Genomic DNA, 22348 nt, shown 5'->3' on the forward strand with positions numbered 1-22348 from the left:
GGATGTTTAAATCTGCACTTTGAAGTCGAGTGCTTATTGTAAGTGATGAAAGGGAGACTCCGAACACGTGTAACATGACCGTAAGATATCCCTTTTTCACTTTTTCGTTCTACCCCGAGTCGAAATTTTAACCCTTTCGACTTGAACTTTCCAACATCTGTATATCCTGAAGGATCAGCATATGTTTAATACACATAAAAATTAGAACCCTACTTAACGCCTCCAAATTCGGCAGAAAACGCAGGATTATGAAGACATCTGCAGAACATCTGAAGAGGACTCTCGGCAATATTAGAAAGTTAGATAGAATCAAAAGAAGCTAATGTACGTTTTATGATCATTTTTACCATCTCTGGTTACCTTAACTACTGGTTAAATGTGCACGGTGATTGGTCAATCTTGTTAAACGACAAGTGCGATTGGTTAGTTCCAACGGAATAACTAGCCGGTTAAGGTAACCGGAGATAGTGAAAATGGCCATTAGAGTATCAGAGTTCGTGTTAAATGAAACGTCGAGGCCGAAAGTACGATTCAAATTATGAACTCTGGAGATCTCTCCTATATAATATATAGATTAAATTATTATTAAATTATCGAATGTGTCGGTTGAAGCAAGGAGGAAGGATCTCGTTACCGAGAGAAAAACAGTTCTCTCGTGCGTTTAAGAATATTACATGATTAACGAATATCCAAACAACGTTATCCACCGTCCAGCTTCGATATCGCGAAAACCTTGAGAAGGTGGCGAACGCTCGGAATGTACGTACAGTATCTGCGATACTGAGAGTGTCCGCCGTCGGCCATGGCGATCATGTCTGCGTCACGGCTGCGAGAGCGCGGATTAAACAATTGCGCAAGAGCGAACGAACTCTTATCACTCCAAACACGTAGAATTCTAGCGAATTTCAACGGTCAATCGGCCGATCGAATTGACGGCCGTGTCGTTAGTGTGCGAAATGTCCAAAATCACTTTCACCAGCTCCGTCGGATTCCTCGGACGGTCGAGGGACCCGTGGTGGATCTTATTAATCGGCGGATTCCCCGTCGTCAACTGAGCACTCGAACGCCGCCGACGCGTCCTATATAGGGTGGCCACGAGCACCCCGGGGAGACATGAAATCATTGGCATTTAAAATACTACCACCCCGTGCTATACACAAACAACCGCGCGCCCTCCCCTTGCCCATTATTATTATGTGCGATATTATCCCCCGACGGCCAAGGAACGATCGTTGTCACGTCAAGCACGATGATCCTCGACGCTTTTCCAACAGCCCATCCCGACACCAGATACATATCGCGACTTTCTCCGCGTGATTAGCGATAACTGGAAAATCGCATCACTGATTACAGAGAATCTGTGAAACTTTTTGGCAGAAAAAACACCTCCGGTTGTATGGAATCTTCTAGAATTTCTCAAGTCAGAATTAGAACACCATTCGCCATTTGCAGAGAGGAAGTGAGTGAGTGCGTGAGAGCTGCAGCATGCTTCGTCATTTCAGTCTTAAAGCTTCCCCCTCACTTCTATCAGAGTTTCTCTCTCGCTCCCACTCATTCCTAAAAATTGCTAAAAATGGAACTCTAAAATTTTTACTTATATGTGTAGTTCGCGAAGGGGAATATATATAATATTTCTAATTAACAAGTAACGCGTGCGCGCGCACGGTTTCTCTCCGAAGAAACGTCAATTGAATTAACAGCCGAGAATATTTCGCTTGTTTTTCGGGTTTGGATTGCATCTTCCTTGTATTTGGTTCCGCCGTTTTATGAACATTTTAGTTCACTGTTTCAAGGAGCAGGGCTGAAACTCAGGTTTCAGGAACCAAATACAGTCCGAGATTATAAAAATTATTTTGTAATTTTTACTACAATATTCTCTCCGTGTATAGTCCTCGTGATCATTCACTTTCGGTTACAATAAGCACAAAATAATTTATTTAACTATATACATTGATTCTCTCTCTATATACAAAACTCATATAGTTGTTACCTATATAATTGCCATTACTATGTATTCGTCTCCGAGTGTATAAAATGACGCATGAGAGAAGCAAACAACGTCACATTCAAACAGATCGTCCGCGAATGTAACCTCTAAGAAAAATGCTGTGGAGATACCTGCACTGAGAGATATTATTCGTTAAGAAATTAACAATATTTCCGATCAAAATACTGATGAATTTTTGTACCCGATCAGGAAATATCCGACAAGAAATATCGGTTCACAATTTTTTGATCGGTTCATCTGATGAAATGCTATTATAATCCGAAGTATCCGAAAAATCTAATCGGATATAAAAATTAGTCGGAATTTGATCGGAAATATCTAAATTTTGTTAATTTTTTATCGGATTATCTCTTTCAGTGTCCGACAATGAGCCATTTATTTAATTATAAGAAACAATGGGAAAGGGGAGAGATAAGCTCGATGCTCACGAGAGCGTCGATGATTGATCGAAGGGGACCGGAAGGGGATTTCGACACGCGCGTAATCCGACACGCAACACAACAGTCGGACGCGGAGCGCGCGTCGCCCATCGAGATGCCGCTCGTAGATAGTCATGGGCTCCGAACGTCGCGTTCGATTTTAATTTCACGATCGCGGACCACCCGCCGCGAGATCGCGCGAGACGCCCGAGAATCGCGCCTGCCGCGAGCGATTTCACCATGACGCCGATCGGCCGATCGAGGGACGACGCACGCGCGCGGAGAAGGCGACGATTAGGCACAATGGGCCGGCTGTTACAGCGAATAAATGTACTGAAGGGGGAGGAGGGCTCTCTTATTGTTGTCCGCAATTGTTCCGCGGACTCTCGCCGGGAAGCACGCACGGCGAAATCGGCGCGCTGAGAGAGAACAAAATGTCTGATCCAACTAAAATTCCTATGAAAAGAGCTTTGCTCGCGTTGCTTGCACTTTTGACATTTTTGCACTTAACCACATCCGTTGCACACCAGAGACGTGAATGAGTGAAATTCAATGAGAGCCTGCCTTCTAGAAATCCTTCTTTCTAAAAAGAAGTTCAATGTGCAACAGGTGTTAAGTATAAAAGTGTCAAAAGTGCAAGCAACGCGAACAAACTTAAGTATATCTGAGGGATTCCTGATTCCCCAAATATATTTTTTGCTGGTTCCAACACAACAACGGTAGTGGTAACATGTATATGAGGCTGCATTATCGCGCCAACATTATAGTAAGGTTTAACAAAAGAATAATTTTCTCTCTCTCTCAATCGTAATTTATAATGATTATCTTTCTATGTGATTATCGTAAGTATCAAACTTTTCTTTCTTTCTTTCTTCTGCTTGCGAAAGACGAGCACTGGTTACGACCGCGCGAAGGAATTCCCGTTAATTATCTGCTGAAAATGGCGCACGAGGTGAAACCGAGACGCAATTGTCGATGCAGCGAGATGCGTGTGCGTTCTTGAAAACGTAAATTCCTCAAATTACGGGTATTATGTGTGCCTCGCGGTACGGAGAGTCGTTTCGAAGATACTCGTTGAAACGACGATGTAGAAATGCAAGCGTGCGCGGAAATGCAGATCTCACGTTCAACTGTTCGACGGAAACGTGAACAAGATTCCATTACCGCGTCTAATCATCGAAATACCACGCGGAAGATGAGTGCGAGCTGCGGTGACGATCGTTTTAACATGCAAGGATTATGTAATTGTCTACGCGTGGGGAGAAGGAGGGATCGCGTATTATTTTTAAAAGATGATTTATAAAATTTATTTTATTTTTAAGATACTTGCGACGGTAATCTGTCAAGTAAATCTGCACCGCGAAAAGTTTCATTTTAAATTTGGCACGTTTTACATGTCTTAATTGAATCACTCTAATTTTTCCGTTGATTTGATATAAGGCAGACATGTAAACAAATAACACAACTTGTGTGTATGCTTTACATTCAAAATGCGTTACCAAGAAATCTTTCTCTCGTATATTTACCTTCGAATTGTGTTATTTTAACACTTAGAAATATGATGAATAGAAATTCAACGCAAGATAGTTAAAATAATAATACGTTAAATTTTGTTTTGATATGTTAAAAATTTAATTGTGAAAATTCCTATACGGATCGGTTTCTATACAAAATGTTTTTTCCACCTGATACTAATTGGAATATACACTGAGAGAAAAATGGTTTTGAAATCTCATCAAAATTATTATTTTTATTTTTTATCCTAACTATATTTTTATAATAAAATGATAGCAGTAACATGCATATATGGTTATTATTGTTGCACATTATAGTAGAATTTAATTAAAAAATTTGTTTTCTTGATTATAATGAGCGATTACTTCTCTATATGATTATAGTTACAAATACTTTATTCTCGGTATATGTGTGCGTAAGAAAAATATGGGGCAAGAATAGATTGTTGTAGATCAAATAGAATTCCTGTCTGTCAACAGAAAGTAAAGCAAATCGACCGTGATTCAAAGAGACGTCGGGAATGCTCGATTACTAATTGCATCGTAAACAACGACCTGATGCAATTAGCGAGACTACCTGCCAGCTTGATAGTCGCGTGCTACGGACGAATAAAAACGCGCTTATACTCTCACCGCTATAAAATACAATGTGTATCGCCACGCAATAAATTAGTCGATACGGAGCGAACGTCGACCGGCAACGTAGTATGTTACAGTTACAGTTAATTACGGGTGAACACCGTTCGCGGCTATTTTTGCGCGCGAAAATGGCACTTAACAGCCCGCCCGAGGATATAAAATCCGTAATTTAAGATTACATAAGGGCAAAATGTGCAATTACGCGCAATCTTCCCCGCAAAAATATACGATGAACGTAGGCACAAGTGTGCTATAAAACTACAAAAGATATCCTGTAAATTAGTTATGACTAATATGCACTATATGTGAGAGAACAAAATCGTTGATGTTACTAAAATTATAGTTACTTCCGGCACTATCTTTTTTTATTGTTTCAATAAAAAAACTGACAATACGCATATAAATGTTCTATTGTCATTAACATTAGAGTTACTAGTAAATAATAACTAATAATTAGCAAAATTGATTCTCCTGACTATAATTCTTTCATTGTACGATTATAGTCACAAGTGCCGAATATTTTTCCTCAGCGTGTAAATAATTACGATTGCTAGTAAAAAGTTCGAGAATTGAGAAATAGTGAATTGAATTCGGGAAATATATTAATAACAACATGACACCAATCTTGTCGACCGTACCAATCTTCGCAACAATCTTCATTCAGCAGCGTTCAAATCAAACGTCAGCTGCGCGGTACGATCTTTTAATATCCCCAATCCTATTTGTAATGCTATGCTCTTACGACTCACTCAATCTTATCTCTCAATTCCCCCAAAAAAGAGAAAACGATATATAATACAGCAATATCTCAGAACGCTTTCTCGTGAGCCCTAATCACACCTTGATCCTTCCTCGATCACGATCGGCGAACTCTAATACGAGAATGCGATCGCGCCTACGACGAAGCGAGTAACGGAGATCGGGTTCTGCACCTGAAGTGCACCGTGCACGCGGAAGAGCACAACAACGACGACGACGACGGCGACGACGACGGCGGCGGCGGCCAACGCGCGCGGCAGTGCCGTTGGCAGGATAAACGCGCGAAAGCAGAGAGGAGACAGGGTAGGGTAGCGAACGGCTGAGAAAAGAGTAGGGTTTAGCCGAACAGAGAGCGTGTGCCAAGTGGATTGCAGCGGTCTGCTGTGCACGGCCCTCCCACGAACCACGCCTCTCCACGTGCCACCACGTGCACGTTTACTCGCACGTTCTCTTCGCTCCTCCGCCGGCTTCCTCCTGTACATCGTGCGTTACTCGCCCGCCTGTCTGACTCCTCGCGCCTTTTTGCCCTTCCGCCTCCTCTCTCTTGCCGCGCTGTCAACAGGACTTTCTTCCCTACGCTTCTTCCGGCTCGCGATCGCGTCTCCGCTCATGAGAAAGCGAGGACGCGTGCCCGCGGAGGGAAGTGACTTCCGCGTTGTCTCGTGTGTTAATCATATGGGTGTATCATTAAGTAGAAATCGAGTGTGTGTGCGCAGTATTGCGAAGTTTATAATCAATTCTCTATATTAAGGAAAAAATATTTGGTGTTTGTATGATGGCATAGCAAAAGATTTATAATCAAGAGAATCATTTCTGTAGGAAATGTTAGTATAGTGTTAAGAATAATAACTTTGTATATGCATGTTGCTACTGCTTTTTTGTTAGATCAACAAAAAAATATAAATGCCGAAAATAACCATAATTTCAGTAACATTAACAATTTTTTCCCTCAGTGTAAAAATTTTAAGACTAATTACGAATGAAACACAAAAATCAATTGTATTGCTCGTGTAAGTGCACGGGTAAACAAACACTTTGAATTTGTATCGAAATTGATTTGTAAAGAAATTTTGTATTAAATTTTTAAGGTACCTAGGTGATAATTTGACATATTGTCGTGTTATTTTGACTATTTCGCGTTGAGTCCGTATCACCATTTCTAAGTGTTAAGATACACAATTCGTGTGTAAATCTACAAATTTTTGATGACATGTTTTGTATACGAAGTGTATAGATAAGTTGTGTTTTATGTTCATATATATGTTGTGTTGAATTAACAACAAGAATTAGAACATGTCAAATGTGTTCAATCTAAAATATAATATATAAAAATTCGCATAAGCAATAAAGAACGAGGTTTGTCTCTCATTGATGTGACCGTGGATTGATACTTTAATATCAAAAGGACATTTGTTGCGATGAAAAGATAATTTTAATGAAGAGCGACTGCATTATCTCGCAGTGCAAGTGCAACAGATTCGAGCGAATCATAAAGATAGACAGACTCGAATGCAATATAAATCGGTCGTGTATCATACGTTTATGATGTTACAAATCAGTTGTTAAATGTATGCTAATCGCAAATAACATAAAAGTAAAAAAAAATCGCTGCAATGCACTGCAACTGCATTCCTGAAATAAGACGTAGTCACGCGATGCGGTCTTATCTTAAAGACGGTTCCCGGTGACTTCGATGCGCGCATAAGAAACGTCGTATGCGCGTATTCTCGCGCCTTCACGCTTAGAGGCGCGCTCGATAACAAGCGTTTAAAACGAAAATTTATTAATAATGGATTGAAACCGCGTGTCTCGTGAGTCAAGCATGAAACTTTCTCCAATTGGCCGCGGATGGATGAAGAACGTGCGAACACACGTTTCACGCAACGCGCGTAGACTTTGGTGTATCTTAGTTATAGCATGAAATTACACCTGCGTGTTGTTATATCATAGAAAGAAGAAGAAGAAAGAGAGAGAGAGAGAGAGAGAGAGAGAGAGAGAGAGAGAGAAGGAGAAATGAAAAGGAAAATAAGGGTTGCGGAAGATGGACGGACCATATTGTTGAAGATTGCAGAACGAGAGGATCGGCCGGTTACTACAAGGATTGTAGCTATAATTCCGTTTTGCACTCATGTAGCTATGGGGATATAATGCCATCCTTAGAATGACTCTAGTTGCCATAACTAGCAAATAACCGTGGAGCGGATTATTCCTCGAGAGAGCCGCGCGGAGAGCGAGCGAGCGAGCGCGTCTTAAGAGGCGCGCGTTGCGCGGCGAAGAGAAAGGCATATTGTTGCTGATTACCGAGTAACTCCCGAGATTCACCCATTATGCAAATCATCCGGGCAATTCTACATGAGCTTACACGCTTCGAAGATCATAATCGGTTTTCCGTCATTAACGATTAGTTCTCGACAGCTTGCGCCGGCCGTTAGGAAAATGTCCGCGTCAGGAATGCGCGTCCTTCTCGATCGCCGCAATAAGAAGCCGCGGCCGTTCCGACGCATAAATACGTGATTGGAGCGAAATTACATCGACCCTTTCGAGAGATAATATCGAGTATCTTCGATGTGTGTGCGTGTGTGTTTGTTTGGCCATTCTGTTTCTATTTTAACGCCGTTCGCATTCCGCAACATAGCATTACGGTGATCAGCGGCACTTCTAGAGGTCGGAAGAAGCACAGCTCTCGGATTACTATCATTCGCATCTCTCTGTTTCGATTGTAACATTATACACATACAAATCCTCCCACACTTCATCATCAGTGCAAACAATAATTTCCTGTCTCAGGTCTCGGAAAGATGACGAGAATAGGGATTTCATTCATTGCACTGCAGTGATTCCAGTTTCAATTTCGAGTCTACAAGATCAAGATGAATACTGCAAAATAAAGTGGCAAAGTGTCTTAAAAAAATATAGTTGACGCTAACTATATTTAATGACAACACTTCCCCATTTTTAATATACTATACTGGTAGTTTAAATTAACATCCATGCGAGGTCTCTTGAGGTGAATCAGTAAAAATGTTTTTGATTAAATCAGTAAAAGGAATGTTTCACCGACAATCAGTGAATATTCACTGATTTTCAGTGGAAAATTTCACTTCCACTTTACTGTTCCATCTCATGTCTCACTGATGTTGATCAATGGAAGTGAGATTTGACTGCAAAAAGTCTGTAGTACACAAATTTCACATACGCTTTGTCAAATTCAACTTTCTGCGTTTATAGCGATAGAATTAACGGCTTCTATGTAATTCGCGTGCAATAATACTGTCTAAATTTGCGAAGTGCATCAATGATACACGGAAAAGAACTAACTGACAAAATCTGTGTGTTAGCTAAATCTCGTTATACTCTCTAAATTTCTTGAAGTGGAATTCCATTCAAAACGAATGAAAAGTGGCAGTATTCTCGCTGGAAGCAATAGTGAAAATACTACTGTTCGAAATTGTAACTTTCAGCGAGATTTTATTGATTGCAATGTCGTATCTGAGCCATCAGTTAAAAGCACAGCACATTACCATGAAGAATACACCGACTGTACTTTAGAAAGAGCGCCAACTCGAACTGCCATTACAGTGTACTAAAAGTGGGAACGCGTTAACGTGTTGTTTTAATTTTTCGAATTTTGCAGGGAAGTGCAGCCTTGCACGTGTATTTTGCACAGAAGTCGCCCGATCGCAGCACCATCGTCGGCGTCGCTCTCGAGACGGGGAACACCTGCCGGGAACGCGAGTTACACAAACTTTGGCCGTTGGACCTGCGGCCGGTCCATCGTCACAATTTCGCAAGGAATAGGAATACAGCGGGGCCGAATGTAAAGTAGCAGAAAGCAGACGGTGTCACTTATTTAGCAGTGAAAGGGTTAATTATGATCGTCCGGCGGACGATGGGCCCGCGGGGCCACGCGCGCGGTCGTCTCTATCGAGTGGGCGAGCGCGCGCGATGGAGCCTTAAATCGAGGATATCCCCTCGCGGTCGCGGTTATGCGCCGTGGCGGCATGATATCGGGCCCCGCTTTCTCTCACGCACGCACGCAGGCAGACAGGCACCGTGCGGAACGTTAGGTGTGCCCGCATACGAGATGAGTCGATTGATCGCGGACTGCCGGAGAGGAAAGTTCGTCGATAAATACCTTCTGCACGCCCCATTCGCGCTGTAATCGCGTCCTCCTCTCTTCCTCCTCGCTCCGCTTGTTTTCTTCGCGCTTAAGCACGTGGTAAGGTACGCGACTACGAGGAGCATTGATGTAACGCGCTAGGCTAATGCACCTCTCTTCTCCCTCCAAGAAGCGTTCCCCGCGACACGTAGCTCTCCGATGTGGCTCTCAGTTTCTGATCGCGGTGTAATCACCGCGATAAGCACTTAGCACACCTGCCATCTTTGCCGGACGGTGCGACGGGAAGAGTCGTCGTCTGGTCCCGCGTGTAGCAGTACGAATTATACAATCGCGATTGCAGAACTGTCCGGCCCGAAACAATACGCGGTGAATGCGATCGACGATGAATCAACGGTAAACGGCGGGGTGATCAATGGGTGAGCGGCGGGATCACCGGTGTGGAGTCTTAACTCGATCGTAGATTGATAGGACGATAATTGCCGGCAAATCAGCGGGGTTTATCTATGTCAGTAGTAATAATTGCCGGATGATGAATCAATCATGGTAACGATAATAATTCAATCCCAGCAGGCGCGTCGCGCCGCGCCGCGCTCTCATGTCCCGTTTGCATTTGCATATATCTCGTATCCGAATTGCAACGCGTAATATGCAGCTCGCGTGCGCGCGCGCGCGCTATCATTCGAGTTACGGACGATCGATCACGGATTGATTTAATAGATGCACGCTCGCCGTTTCCCCACGTCGCGTTATCTACACTGTATCATTTTGAAAGTCTCCCCAGACGGTGAGACCACGAATTTCCAGCGACACGCGCTGCTTTCACCTTTTAATTAAATTTAGAGAGATTAATGTTAACGCTCGTTACCGCGTAACGCCGGACAACACGGATCCCGCTGTGGAACCTCCTCCGTGCCAGCTTTCATCTTTCCAGCGGATTCGTCGGTCAATTTGCAGTCCAGTTATTCTTCTTTTTTCTCAACAAAACCACCGGGATATTGGCGACTGGAGTGTGAAGAATTATTCATGCAAATTATACGATGGGAAATAATGTGCTCTCGAGAAACTACCTCTGGTGCGGTAATTTATCGATCTAATTTTTAATTTAAATTCCTCGCGATCGCTTACCGTGCGAGATATTTAACAGTGAAAATTGAAGCCTGACGAGGCGAATAACGCCCCCGACACTTTCGCTCGAGGAAAAGTTGATCGAGGCTGATCGCAGCTTCCGCGCGGATGAGAGATAAGAGAGTCGCGCGGCTTTGGGACATCTTCTGCACGCCCGACAATTTCGCGTGCATATATGCGCGCGCACGCGCGCGCGGCAATTATCATTTCTCCGAAGGAGTTAAGGATGACGGCACACGCCGTTGCCTTTATAGCCGGCCATTATTCAGCGTTATTCAAGGAATCCGAGGTGTAGTCCGCCATCGTAGAGATCCTCCATTGCTGCCGTTTATCCATTGCTGCTGGCGTTTAATTCTAAATATGTCGAGAGGTGCTCGGCCGCTTAACTTGATCGATTATACATTTATCGATTTATACAGACCGTTTCGCGGAAACTGTAATTAATAGACCCATCGTGATTGCCGGGAGTTATTTCGATCGGTATCCTCGATAAACACGAGAGTCCAAAGTCACTCTCGAAGTCACAGCAAAATTGATTTCGTGAGTAAATCAAATTTAACGAGCCGTACACGCGTCACTCACGACCAGACAAGTTTTTCGCTACTTATTACGTGAGTTTTGGAACGCATGTGTCTTATTCAAGGAGAGCATTTTCCTATTGGACGAGATATATTCGTTCCAGAACTCGCACAAAACTAGCGGACGATCTGTCTGGCTGTACAAAAGTAAATGCGAACGTATATACAAAAATGACGCAACGAAAAGCAATCAACAAACCTTGCTCATTTTTATATGGGTTTCTTGTGACTAGTAGCGGGACTTAACTAAAATAAAAGATTATTGATCAGAGGATCAAAATGTACAGTCTTCTAAATCAACGCTGTTCAGAGTTTACTTCTTCAAACATTGAAAGGTGTACTGAGTGGCATTTTTTTTATTGGATTTCTTGGCGTTTTAAAATACATATCAGCGATGGATATTAAATTTGCAATAGGCTATTATTCCTCGATCAGTATGCGATTCATTGTCGTGAAGGAGCTAAAAATGGGCAAGATAATTTTTTTTGGTCAAATAGTGATTAAAAATTTATCTCTTGATCAGTTCAATTCCAATCAGTTATCTGGTTTATATAAGGTGATGTTATTGGGTATTGATAAGTCATGTGACACAGCAAGGATTAATCAGAATCTTATTAACGATAAGGATTATATAAGAGAGAACTAGGACTATATTAGCAATTATGACCCAATAACACATCACCTTATACATGCCAGATTGAGTTCAACCTAATCAGGACCATATGAGATACACTTCTAGTCGGGATGCCAAATACTCTCGCCGGCTGGCGAAGAGCGACCGATAACAGAAACGAACCTCGGGAACTTTCGCTTATTGGCACGCGATCTTTCGTTTTCAATCGGTTTTCGCGGTGGGTCTTCGCGTTCGATCTTCTTCTGCTTATCATTATCTCGACAGTGCATCATCCTATCCGCACGAGTCGTGCGCCCGCCTGTTGCCGCGGTTTCCCTCAGAGCACACGGCCGGGTTAGAGTGCGGCGTGTCGGCGAAGGTGAAAGAAGAGGGTCGACCGTATCGCGGGTGGAAGGAGGAGGAGAAGGTAAAGAGAGAAAGAAAGAGCAGGATGGAAGAAGGATACGGAGAGGCGCTTGCGACACGCAGGCTCGAGCACAACCGGCCTGATAGGTAGGTAGGTAGGTAGGTATATCGCCCCCTGACCCCAAAGAACTACCGTGAGACCGGCTTAGCTCCAGCCGCCGCCGGAGCACTCTCCTTTGCTCTCCGCGCGGCGTGCATCGCGTGCATGCACGTGTGCACACGCGTGCACGTGTACGGTTGTGTGCGAGTGTGTGTACGGTTTAGGCGTGTGTGTATGTGTGTGCTATCTCGCGCGAGGCGCCGCGAAGTGAGGAAGAGAGGGCACGCGTGACGAGAGCGAAGGAGAAGGGAACGACACGACGATGGATGGGAGTCTCGTGGGTGCAGCCGCATCTCGCGCGGCTCGCCCGCACTCTCGGGGTGCATCGGCGAGAGGGGGAGGGAGAGAGGCAGCGGGATGCTCAATGGACCGCTTGGATTACGCCGCGAGCGATGTCGCAAGCGTTATAAATGTTGTTGCAGGACTGAGGATTTATGGACACGCCGAGGAAAGGGTTACGACCGCGTCGAACGTAGTCGCCGTCGTCGTCGTCGTCGTCAACGTCCACCGGAGGATTTTTTGTCCGCGGGGGTCGTTCGTGAAAACGTTCGCCGCGCATAGACGACTATCACGACGTGCAAGCGGATTGTCAGACTCCTTACTAAATCATTTACGCTCTTTCTGTATCTCTTGCATTTGTATAATTTACTTCTTGTATATTTATAATATACACAATAACACCGATGTATGCAACAGCGAATCCCGATCGACTAATGTATATAAACTGCACAACAATTTGAAGTATATTAAATCACGGAATTCAGCAGCACTGAATCTCTTATGATCGTTATGAGATTGCATAAAGAAGAAAAAAATATTGCCAAAATTTGCTCGAGAAAACACGTTAAGTTGAATATAATGTAAAAATACCTGAGTGTATTCTACTTCTACTTTTGGCAAGGAAAGGGACTCGGTTTCCAAAAACCGGCACTCATCGACCTATTTCTCTAGTTCTCTAAGTAACCAAATCTAACTTTTAGTAAACTTGTACGTCAGTATAACAAAAAAAATTTACTTCATATATAATGTAAATTTAATAAATTAATTCAATATAGTATATTTACTTTTTTCATAAATGTTAATTTAAAAAATGGAAGAATTTCCATCATTGATTGTCTCACGTAATAAGTAATAATAATAGTAATTAATAATTGTAATTATTTGATATAAGATTGTCCCTTAATAAAATTTATATTAATATAGAACGGTTGCAAAATGAAAGAAATAATTGTAATAATTTCTTACGATTACTCTTCTCTTATCACAGCTACTCTACATCAATATAAATTTCATCAGAACGGACATTATACGCCCACAACGCGCACAACTGAATATTTCATACAAAAGAGACTAAAATTCCACAGAAAATATAAACCCACGCATATTAATGTTACCATTGAATTGCCAAATTGATTCGTCAATTTGACCAGTCAGTTATGTCTGATTAGTAGGATGGACGTGACGCCCAGGTGAGGACAAGACACGAATCCTGTTGTCAATGTCCGTCACGTCTCGACGTGTACCATACACTCGAACAGCTAATGGAACGCGCGTATGGGACACGGAAGTTCGCAAAGCTATCAAATCATCGTGGCGAACAATTTCCAAGCGGGGACGCATCGTGTGTAACCTCTGCCAAACGAGGTTAACACACCGGGCTAACGCGTGCGAGAGAGTTTTTCGACGGCTCGTGAATCTTCGTTTCGAACGAGGAGGCAATCGCGCGCGAATTTACGGCCGCCGGCCGTCGCGTCTACTACTAATTCCAGCCACGGCCGTAAAATCCTAAGCGCTCGATTATGGCGATCGCTTTTCCCCCCGTCCTCCCAACTGCCTACCGTCACTTTTTCTTTGGACGGCGTGATTTACACCGCGTACTCGTCGGACCCGCTCGTCTAACGTGGACGAGTCGAAATTCTGGCCCTAAGTTAAACCTTGAATTCTACAACACAGTAGGAGCTAAATTAGGGAAGTAGATTTAATTCTAATGATACCATTTACTCATATTTTGACTCTGATAATGTCCGAAATTTTTCTCTTCATTTTCTTTAGCGTCAAAATAGGTGTTGAATGGAATAGCGAGGTTGAAAGTAGGATCAAAATTACGATTTGGGTAGGTCAAACATCAAAAGAGGTTGATGTACCCAGATAGTACGGAGAATTGAAAAAGAATTCAGTCGTATCACCAATTCTGAATTCATTTTCAGATGCGAAAAGAATTTTTCAAAGTTCAGTTCATTGAAAAGAATTCTTTTCTAAAAATGAACTCATGAATTGGTGACATACGACTGAATTCTTTTTGAATTCTCTGCTATCTGGGATAGATTTCAATATTAGAATAGGTATTGAATGGAATAGTAAAACTGAAAGTTTTAATAATAGGATCACAATTTCGACTCGAGCTCACCGGTCGATTTATCGCCGACCGAATATCGCGCTCCAGGACCTTTTCCGCCGTGAGAGGTTTACCGCGCGGCGGGGACTTTCGCCCTGGCTGGGTATACTATACACCGGTTGTCCCCCGCAGCGTCCGCGAGAGAGAACGCTTTTCCCGAGCGTCGCAGCGCGGCGACGCAATCCGGTTTCCGCTCGCAGGACGAGCGACGTGTCGAACTCTTCGTTATATCAGTGGGAAATGAGACGTTACAGAGAGATTGACTTTCTCCTAGCTCCTTGCGATTTGCTAAGCCGCGTATCCGAAAGTCATTAGACTCTGGCGCGCGCTCGCTCGTGCGCGTTTACGTAATTTTGTGTGTTATATCGCTCGGGGTTCGCGCTGCTTATCGCGTGTCGACTTATTTATTCATTATCACCCGGATATTTCATTCATTCATTCGACACGCGCGAAAATTTCTTGCTTTTACGCCGACAACGTTCTGTTCGAATGATCGATCGCACAACTGCTCCACTGAACGTATCACAATATCAGTAATAATTGCTTGATTATATTAATCACTCGCATATTAATATTAATTAATTGATTAATTGCCGGTCAGTCCAAAGTGGATCAATTTAATTGCGGAAGTTTAAAGTGCTATTTTCAGTTGCCGTTCTTCATCGCGCAGGCAGAAAAATTATGGAAATCACAACCAGGTGACAATCTCTACGCTAGCTACTCGCAACGCAGTGCGCATTTTTCCCGCACGGGGTTAAAAAAGTGGCGTTCACGCAAACGATGCAGCTTCGTCGCGTCTTATAAGCTAAAGCAATCGCGCGCATACCGTAGACGAAAGAGTAGGCAAATAGAAATCTCTGTGTAGCCGCTGCAACTAATATTCTCGGTACACAATGCGTTGTAGGATTTGACGCGATTTTGTAGACAGAGCAAGCGACAAATAGAAAAAAGGCAGCCACATGTGAAATTCCTCTATTGCGTTCTTTAAAAACACTGGTCAAAGGGCTCGCGAAAACGCACGAGAATCAAGTCTATCGGCTTTCACTCGTCTTTTTATAGAGATTCTAATATAATTAATTTTTTTCTAATTATGTGTTAGCCTCAGGAGAGAGTTCTCCTGAAATCAAGAAAAAATATTCTAATGCCCAAAAAAAGAAACTCTAGTTGTAAGATGCTATCTTATAACCCAAACTATTTCATGTAATCCCATATTCTAAGTGAAAACTTTTACCGAGAGAATATTCCTTTTCTAAAGAGAAGTGGACTGTGTTAATCGGGAATCCACTAAATATTTTTCGAACTTTTTTCCTTTTGAATCACGAATGTAATCATTTGAATACCCTGCTATTAGAAGAAATTTTTATTAAAAATCTAGTCAATTGTGAGATAAAAAATACTTCCCCAAAAGAGAACTGTTTCTGTCTACTTTGATGTTATTCTTACAGTCCCGCGTGATCAAAACTTGTGCTGTAGACAAGAGACTAGACTTCTCCAAGAATATCGCATTTGAAATATTTTTCTTTTAGTTTTAGGAGAATTCTCTTGAGGCCATGTATATTTGAATAAAATCCTCTTGGACTTAGAGAGTTCCTGAAATAAAATGCGTAGACAATTATGTCAGGTTAATGAAGAAGGGACAAACGAGAATGCACATGCCGGAAAGAATGGCGTGTGACGCAAAATGGCTGTGAGAAACAGCTCCACCCACGTCCCGATGCTCGCATGCGTGCTCGACGGCCTCGTATATCGATTCACCGGACCTCTTTCGACACCGCGAGCGAGACACAAGTGGCGAGTTCCTTGACGAGCATCGAGCTCTCCGCCGTCTTGGGAATATCACATTTTCCCAAAAATTATGCACATCGACTTTTCAGTCTGACTTTAAAAAAATATCATCTCTTTGAGACGAGATCTCTTTTATATCGATCTTCAAATTTTTTCTGAATATCTACGCTCTTTTGAGAAACAACAGATGATAAGACTCAAAAGAGACTTGTTGAATCTTGCTGTAACCAACTGACGCGATAAGCTTTTCAATCAAAATATCAAACTCGAAAGTTCCCTAGAACAAACTTAAATTTAAGATCATAAAGCACGCAGCTTTTATTTCGCTCAATTTGGGGACCATACTTAGCCGTAACAAACATATTTAAAGAGCTTGATGATGAAGAGATACTCTCTCAATTTCTTGGAACGGAATCTCGTTTAAAATGAGTGGAAAGTGGTAGTATTTCCACTCGAAGCGATAGCGAAAATACTGCCGCTCGAAATCGCAAGAGTGAATGTTTCACTCAAGTTTAGAGTGGATTCTAACTGCATGTGAGCGAATGTTTCAGTCGATCGGAGTGAATATGTTCCTGCGACTCACTCTTCGCTTTCAAGTGAGAATACTCAATCGACGATTCAATCGTGGAGAATTCGCTCTATATGAGTGAGGAATCACTCAAATTCAAGTGACTCGATGGTCACGTCGCTTTTTGAATGAAATTTCACTCCTAGAAGTTTAGACAGTGCGATAACGACAAATGACAAGTCGCAGAGACCTGCCTTTCTCTCTCGCAGACAAGGTCCTATCAAATATTCGTGAGAAAAAAGAGAAGCAGTATCATCCTTAAAGACATTGACGTTCTGACTGCGAGACGTCGGGATCAAAGCGCGAGGGTAGAAATTACAAGACGACGAGACTGCTTCGCAGGAAAATGACGACAAACATTAACGATCAACCGCTGCGTGCACTACACGCTGATGATCGCGCGTACCTTAATAGCGGCCAATAAACGCGATTATCGCTTCCTCTCCTCTTTGAAATCCTGGGGACGCTTAATCAAGTCTCGTTGCAGGCCGAAGGCGCGCGCGCGCGCGCACAAACTCCTTCGTCGGTGCACAATCTGCCAAACGTACGTGAGCGACGTAGGCAATTACGTACAACGCAGCCGTGCGTTCTACGCGGCGAGACCGTAATTAAGTAGAGAGGTCGCAGAGAGCGAGCTTAACCCCCTGAACCAGCGCAAAAAGAATCCGCGTTAGCTCGCAATTAAGCTAAATTATCTCACTGCGCGCGCGACGGATGATACACTATAATAACATTTATCGGTTCTCTCTCTCTCTCTTTCTGTCTCTCTCGTCATCTGCCGGCGCGCAGTAAAAAGGCGATTAAAGTCACGTTAACGGCCGCTCTCGCGCTGGCGAATAATTTTCCACATTATAATGACGTAATCTGCACGATGGAGCAATTGATCGGGTCTGCGAATCGATGGCTGTTAATTGCGGACAGCCGAGCATCATCGCACGGTGGGTCGTGGATTCGATATACGTCGAGGAATGATTGAACAGCGCAATTCTCCACCCCCACCGTCAACTTCTCTCTCCTTTGCTGGATGTCTTTGCAGAATTTCTTCGAACCACCGCCTGTGACGGACGCATATCTCAATCGACCGGATCGTAGTCTCGATTCGCGAGCACGCCGTTATATCAGCACGCGCGCGAGTTTTTTGCCCGTCGGCGAACTGGTAGCTTGGCGCGGACACGTGTCGGCGTTAGACAATTAATTAAAACACACCCGCTCCTTCCGCCGCCCCCCTCGCCCCCTCTTTCGTGCGTCCAGCGGCTGGCCACAGCTTTTGCTTCCAGAGCCACGCGGGTACCCGAACCGACTAGTTTTCGAAGTCACCGAGCGGCTCGGTCGCAATTAATACCGGTCGAACCTGCCTCTGGCCGAACGCGCGCGAGGCCGCTTGCGTAAGCGAGCTCGTTGCGTTTCGCAGGATGCGCGCTCCTTTCCGCGATCGGATCGTCTCGCCGGTGAATAATCCGCCGCCGTTACGCCAGACGAAAAGTGATCCGGCCGGCGCGCGGTGATTGCACTTTTTCGCCGTGCCTGATTAAGCCTCTCGTTTCTCGCGCGGCCATATGGCTGGCGAATTAATTCTGCACTCGGGGAGATCGAGAAATCGAGCGCGATGCCGTAATAATACGGAAAATACGGAGAAGATATTAAAAGTACGACCAACAATGACATCTGAATCAATATCGATGCATTGAAGGGACGACATATTTGTAAATCTGCCCGACAAAGTACTGACTCTTTCTATAAAGTTTACGTCATATATCGGTTGCATAGAATCACAAATACTTTTACACAATAAAAGTACATGCGAAAATGAATCGAAGCATCACTCAATGTGCGACGAAAACGATGGAAAATCTCGGATCGTCGATTAGCGTAAATGTTTACCTGATACAATAGTTGCGCAGTTTGTGCCGACTCAAGAGAATTTCAAAGAACGCTGCTGTATCTTTACTGAATTTAGAAGCACAAAAATGTACGAGAAGTTTGCAGAAAGATTTCTATGTACACATAGTTATGTCTTTCGCTACATATGGTAAAACAAAGCAGCACACTTGTAAGATCTGCGTGTATATAGTGCAAAAGAAATACACTGAAAGAAAAACATATCTAAAAATTAGTAAATATTTATTTGATGACTAACAGCACATGTTCACTTATAAGTCCAAATTAATTTGTTTAAGTAAAATAAATAATTGCTTCTATGAAAAACTAAGGTTTTTTTCTCTTAAGACGATACTGGATACTAACATAACGCAGTTTCATAGTTTATAATCGGTCGATAAATAAAAATATTTTTGTTGATTTCATATGTCTAGTCATTCATTAACGTTTATATTTTCACCTTGTAAAATCATTTTCAATTTGACGCATCCAATTAGAAGAGAACTACGAAACTATGTTATATATCCAGTATCGCCAAAAAAAAAAGTTTGTTAAGAAAATGTTTATTTTATTATTTAAAAAATGTTTTATATATTAGTATAAATAAATATGTGCTGTTATTATTCATCAAAGTATTTACTGTTTCTTAGATATTTTTTACTTTTGGTGTACGAAAAGGGTAGCGTAATTGTGTTAGTGCCGACATAATGTTCCGTCTCTACATCATCACCACTTTTAAAGTTCCTCATTCGTTTTGGCATCCTCTCAATTCACAGATATGTCAAATACCTTACTTTAAAAACAGACAAACGTTGTCTACATTCCTGATGACAAAGTTATCAACATATTAGTTCACAGACATGTTAAGTATGAGTAACAAGACTCTTCAGGAGAAGCAGTTGAATGTTTATAGCATCGCAATAAGAAACGTGGATCACGTTTGATCCGCCTAAAAAAGGCATATCTATCTTAACACATCTATCTGAACTAACGCATCGACATTCGTATCGACATCGATATCTATATTCGGACGAAATGTCTCGCAAGAGCGAAAGTAACTGCAGAATCTCGCGGTGGCTGACGAGATTCTACGCGATGTCTGCGAGATTTGGCGAAAATATCTCGACGTTAAACGCAGTTACGTTAAAACCGAGTTAGCGTCCGCGGCGAGAAGGTCGTCCAGACGCGATGCAAGTATAAATAACTATGAGCCATTTATAATCAGAATTTACGCGTTTTGCAGCGACAGTCAACCTATTTATATGGCGATGCCGCGCGATAACGGTCCACCTCCGAAAGAAATGCTGGAAATCGCGGGGCATCCAAGGACAACGTGTGTAGCGTGTGCATAAAAGCGGACAGGTTGTTACTAATCGAAGACTCGTTCGATTCGACTCGAAATCGAAAAGACGTGACGTTACCAACGGGGAGACTGTGTACCAGCACGCGCACGTATATCCGTTTTCGTCTTCGGTACCGGTTCTCCTTTCCCCGTCGCGATACGATACCGGTTGCTCATCCTCTCACTCTCAGCAGGAAGATGAGAGGTGTATCGTGAGACACCAGGCAGACGACGTACTTTCATCGAAATTGACGGGGAAACGAATTTTAACTCGATGTCGTTAGATACCCCGCGGACATATGCGTTCGTAATTTTTCGCGACGACCAGTCTTGTTAATTCTCTCAGAGGAGGTAATGATCACTCCGATCTCCCTTGGACGTGCGTTACGAAAAGATCGCACGCGTCAGGCTTGAGAAAGTTTTCGATATTCCGTGAATCGCAATCCACCTGCGGCACCGAGGGGAGTAAAGGCTCAATCATTAACTCTTCAAGAATTTCTCATAAATTTTCACCGGATTTTCCCAATTAAAGTCTAAAATATGAAAATGATCAATCCCATTAAAATTGAATTAAAACTTGAAAAATTCCCTGGTAGAAGTGTATGCAGTTTGCGTAAACATCCGTCCAGTTATTGTCTGGCATTAATGCGTTCTCGTTAGTAGCAAAAATACTGCGTAGGAACTGAACCAGAACTTAATAGAGTTTTAATCAGTGGTTGGAGCAGTTTGTCATACAATATGCGTAACGATTCTTTCCGAGACATTATCAATAATATCAATTCAGTTTAATAATGCGCACATATTATAACGTCTGTCACGAATAAATTTGAAACATACTCATTTATATCGTTAAAAAAAAGCTTGAAGTTGTCTGAAAGCTATGAGAGAACGTGCAGCGAAAAGCGAGAAAAATAACGTGTTTAGGCAATATTAAGCCCTACGACAGAGATGGTAACCAAGGTTAAAAGTGAAAGTGAGCAAGAGACAAGTAGGATATATGTTAATAAAACAGAATTCCTCATTGCGATGAGAACACCTCAGACTATTCTGATGGTAATGATACAAATGAAAAATGTCATGATAACTCCGACTCAGAACTTGATGAAATAACAACTACAAGAATGTTCAAAGGACAATGTGATTAGATGATTGTGAGAGATGTCACGTGAAAGAGAAAAAATATAAAAATATATATTATGCACCAAAGATTTCCCGCAATATGACTCGTTGGCATTAACATTTTGCAGTTAGAAAAGATACATATACAAAAATTAAATACTACTAGAGCAAATTTGACCATTTTATGGATAACAGACTTGATTATTAACCAACTGAATAGTTTTCCGTCCATTTTCTCTTTCGTGCAGTAAATAGCTTTAGATTCTGCGCTTTTGTGCGCAGTAACTGCAGTAAAAGCGTTACACTTTGATTGGGATCTTAAGTAGCTTTGCTCTCCAGTCACCAGACAAAAGTTGACACTGTCCAGTAATTACTCGAAAACTGCATGAAATTCCTACCAGGGTAACCAAATCACAATTGTTCCTCATACACGCGCAGCGCGACAATGCGAGAGTCCAAATATAATTCCGCGATAATAAAATGATCATCGAACACACAGGCGTCTTGTCCTCCTCCTACGTGGCAAGGGCCAAGTTTGCGTTTATCAATCATTCGGATAACAGAACTCCCCTCCTAGAGGAGAAAAAAGGAGATATTCAAAGGGACGTATTCCCTCGCGTTAGCCGGTACACGCGGCGCGGGCGTTTATCATGACAACGGTGGAGTTCCGGATCGCGCCATCAATTACCGGGCGGACTGTTACACGACTGCATCGCCGGTGCATCGCACCCGCGCGCTGCACCGTCGTCGCCCGCGACGGCTGATGGATCCGAGCGCCAGGTTAACGTGAAGAAAAAAGCGCCGCAGCGCACAGAGAGAAAGAGAGAGAAAGAGAGAGAGCTGCCTATCGTTCGCCTATCAACGCCGCGTGCCAGTCGCAATCGCGACGCATCGGCGTGCATCGAGCGTCACGGTGACCGATGGCGCAGTCAAGACGCACGTTGGGCGCGATTATTCACG

At 42.9% G+C, this 22348-nt stretch overlaps 1 protein-coding gene across 2 annotated transcripts in view; it reads right to left on the reverse strand.

The window, feature by feature from the left end:
* LOC116854151 (probable nuclear hormone receptor HR38) overlaps positions 1–22348 on the reverse strand; it is a 104776-nt gene that overhangs the window by 20052 nt on the left and 62376 nt on the right. The window lies entirely within an intron of this gene.

Source organism: Odontomachus brunneus, unplaced genomic scaffold, assembly GCF_010583005.1.
Source record: "Odontomachus brunneus isolate Ranch 3 - 2012 unplaced genomic scaffold, Obru_v1 Obru_scaffold_008, whole genome shotgun sequence".
NCBI lineage: Eukaryota > Metazoa > Arthropoda > Insecta > Hymenoptera > Formicidae > Odontomachus > Odontomachus brunneus.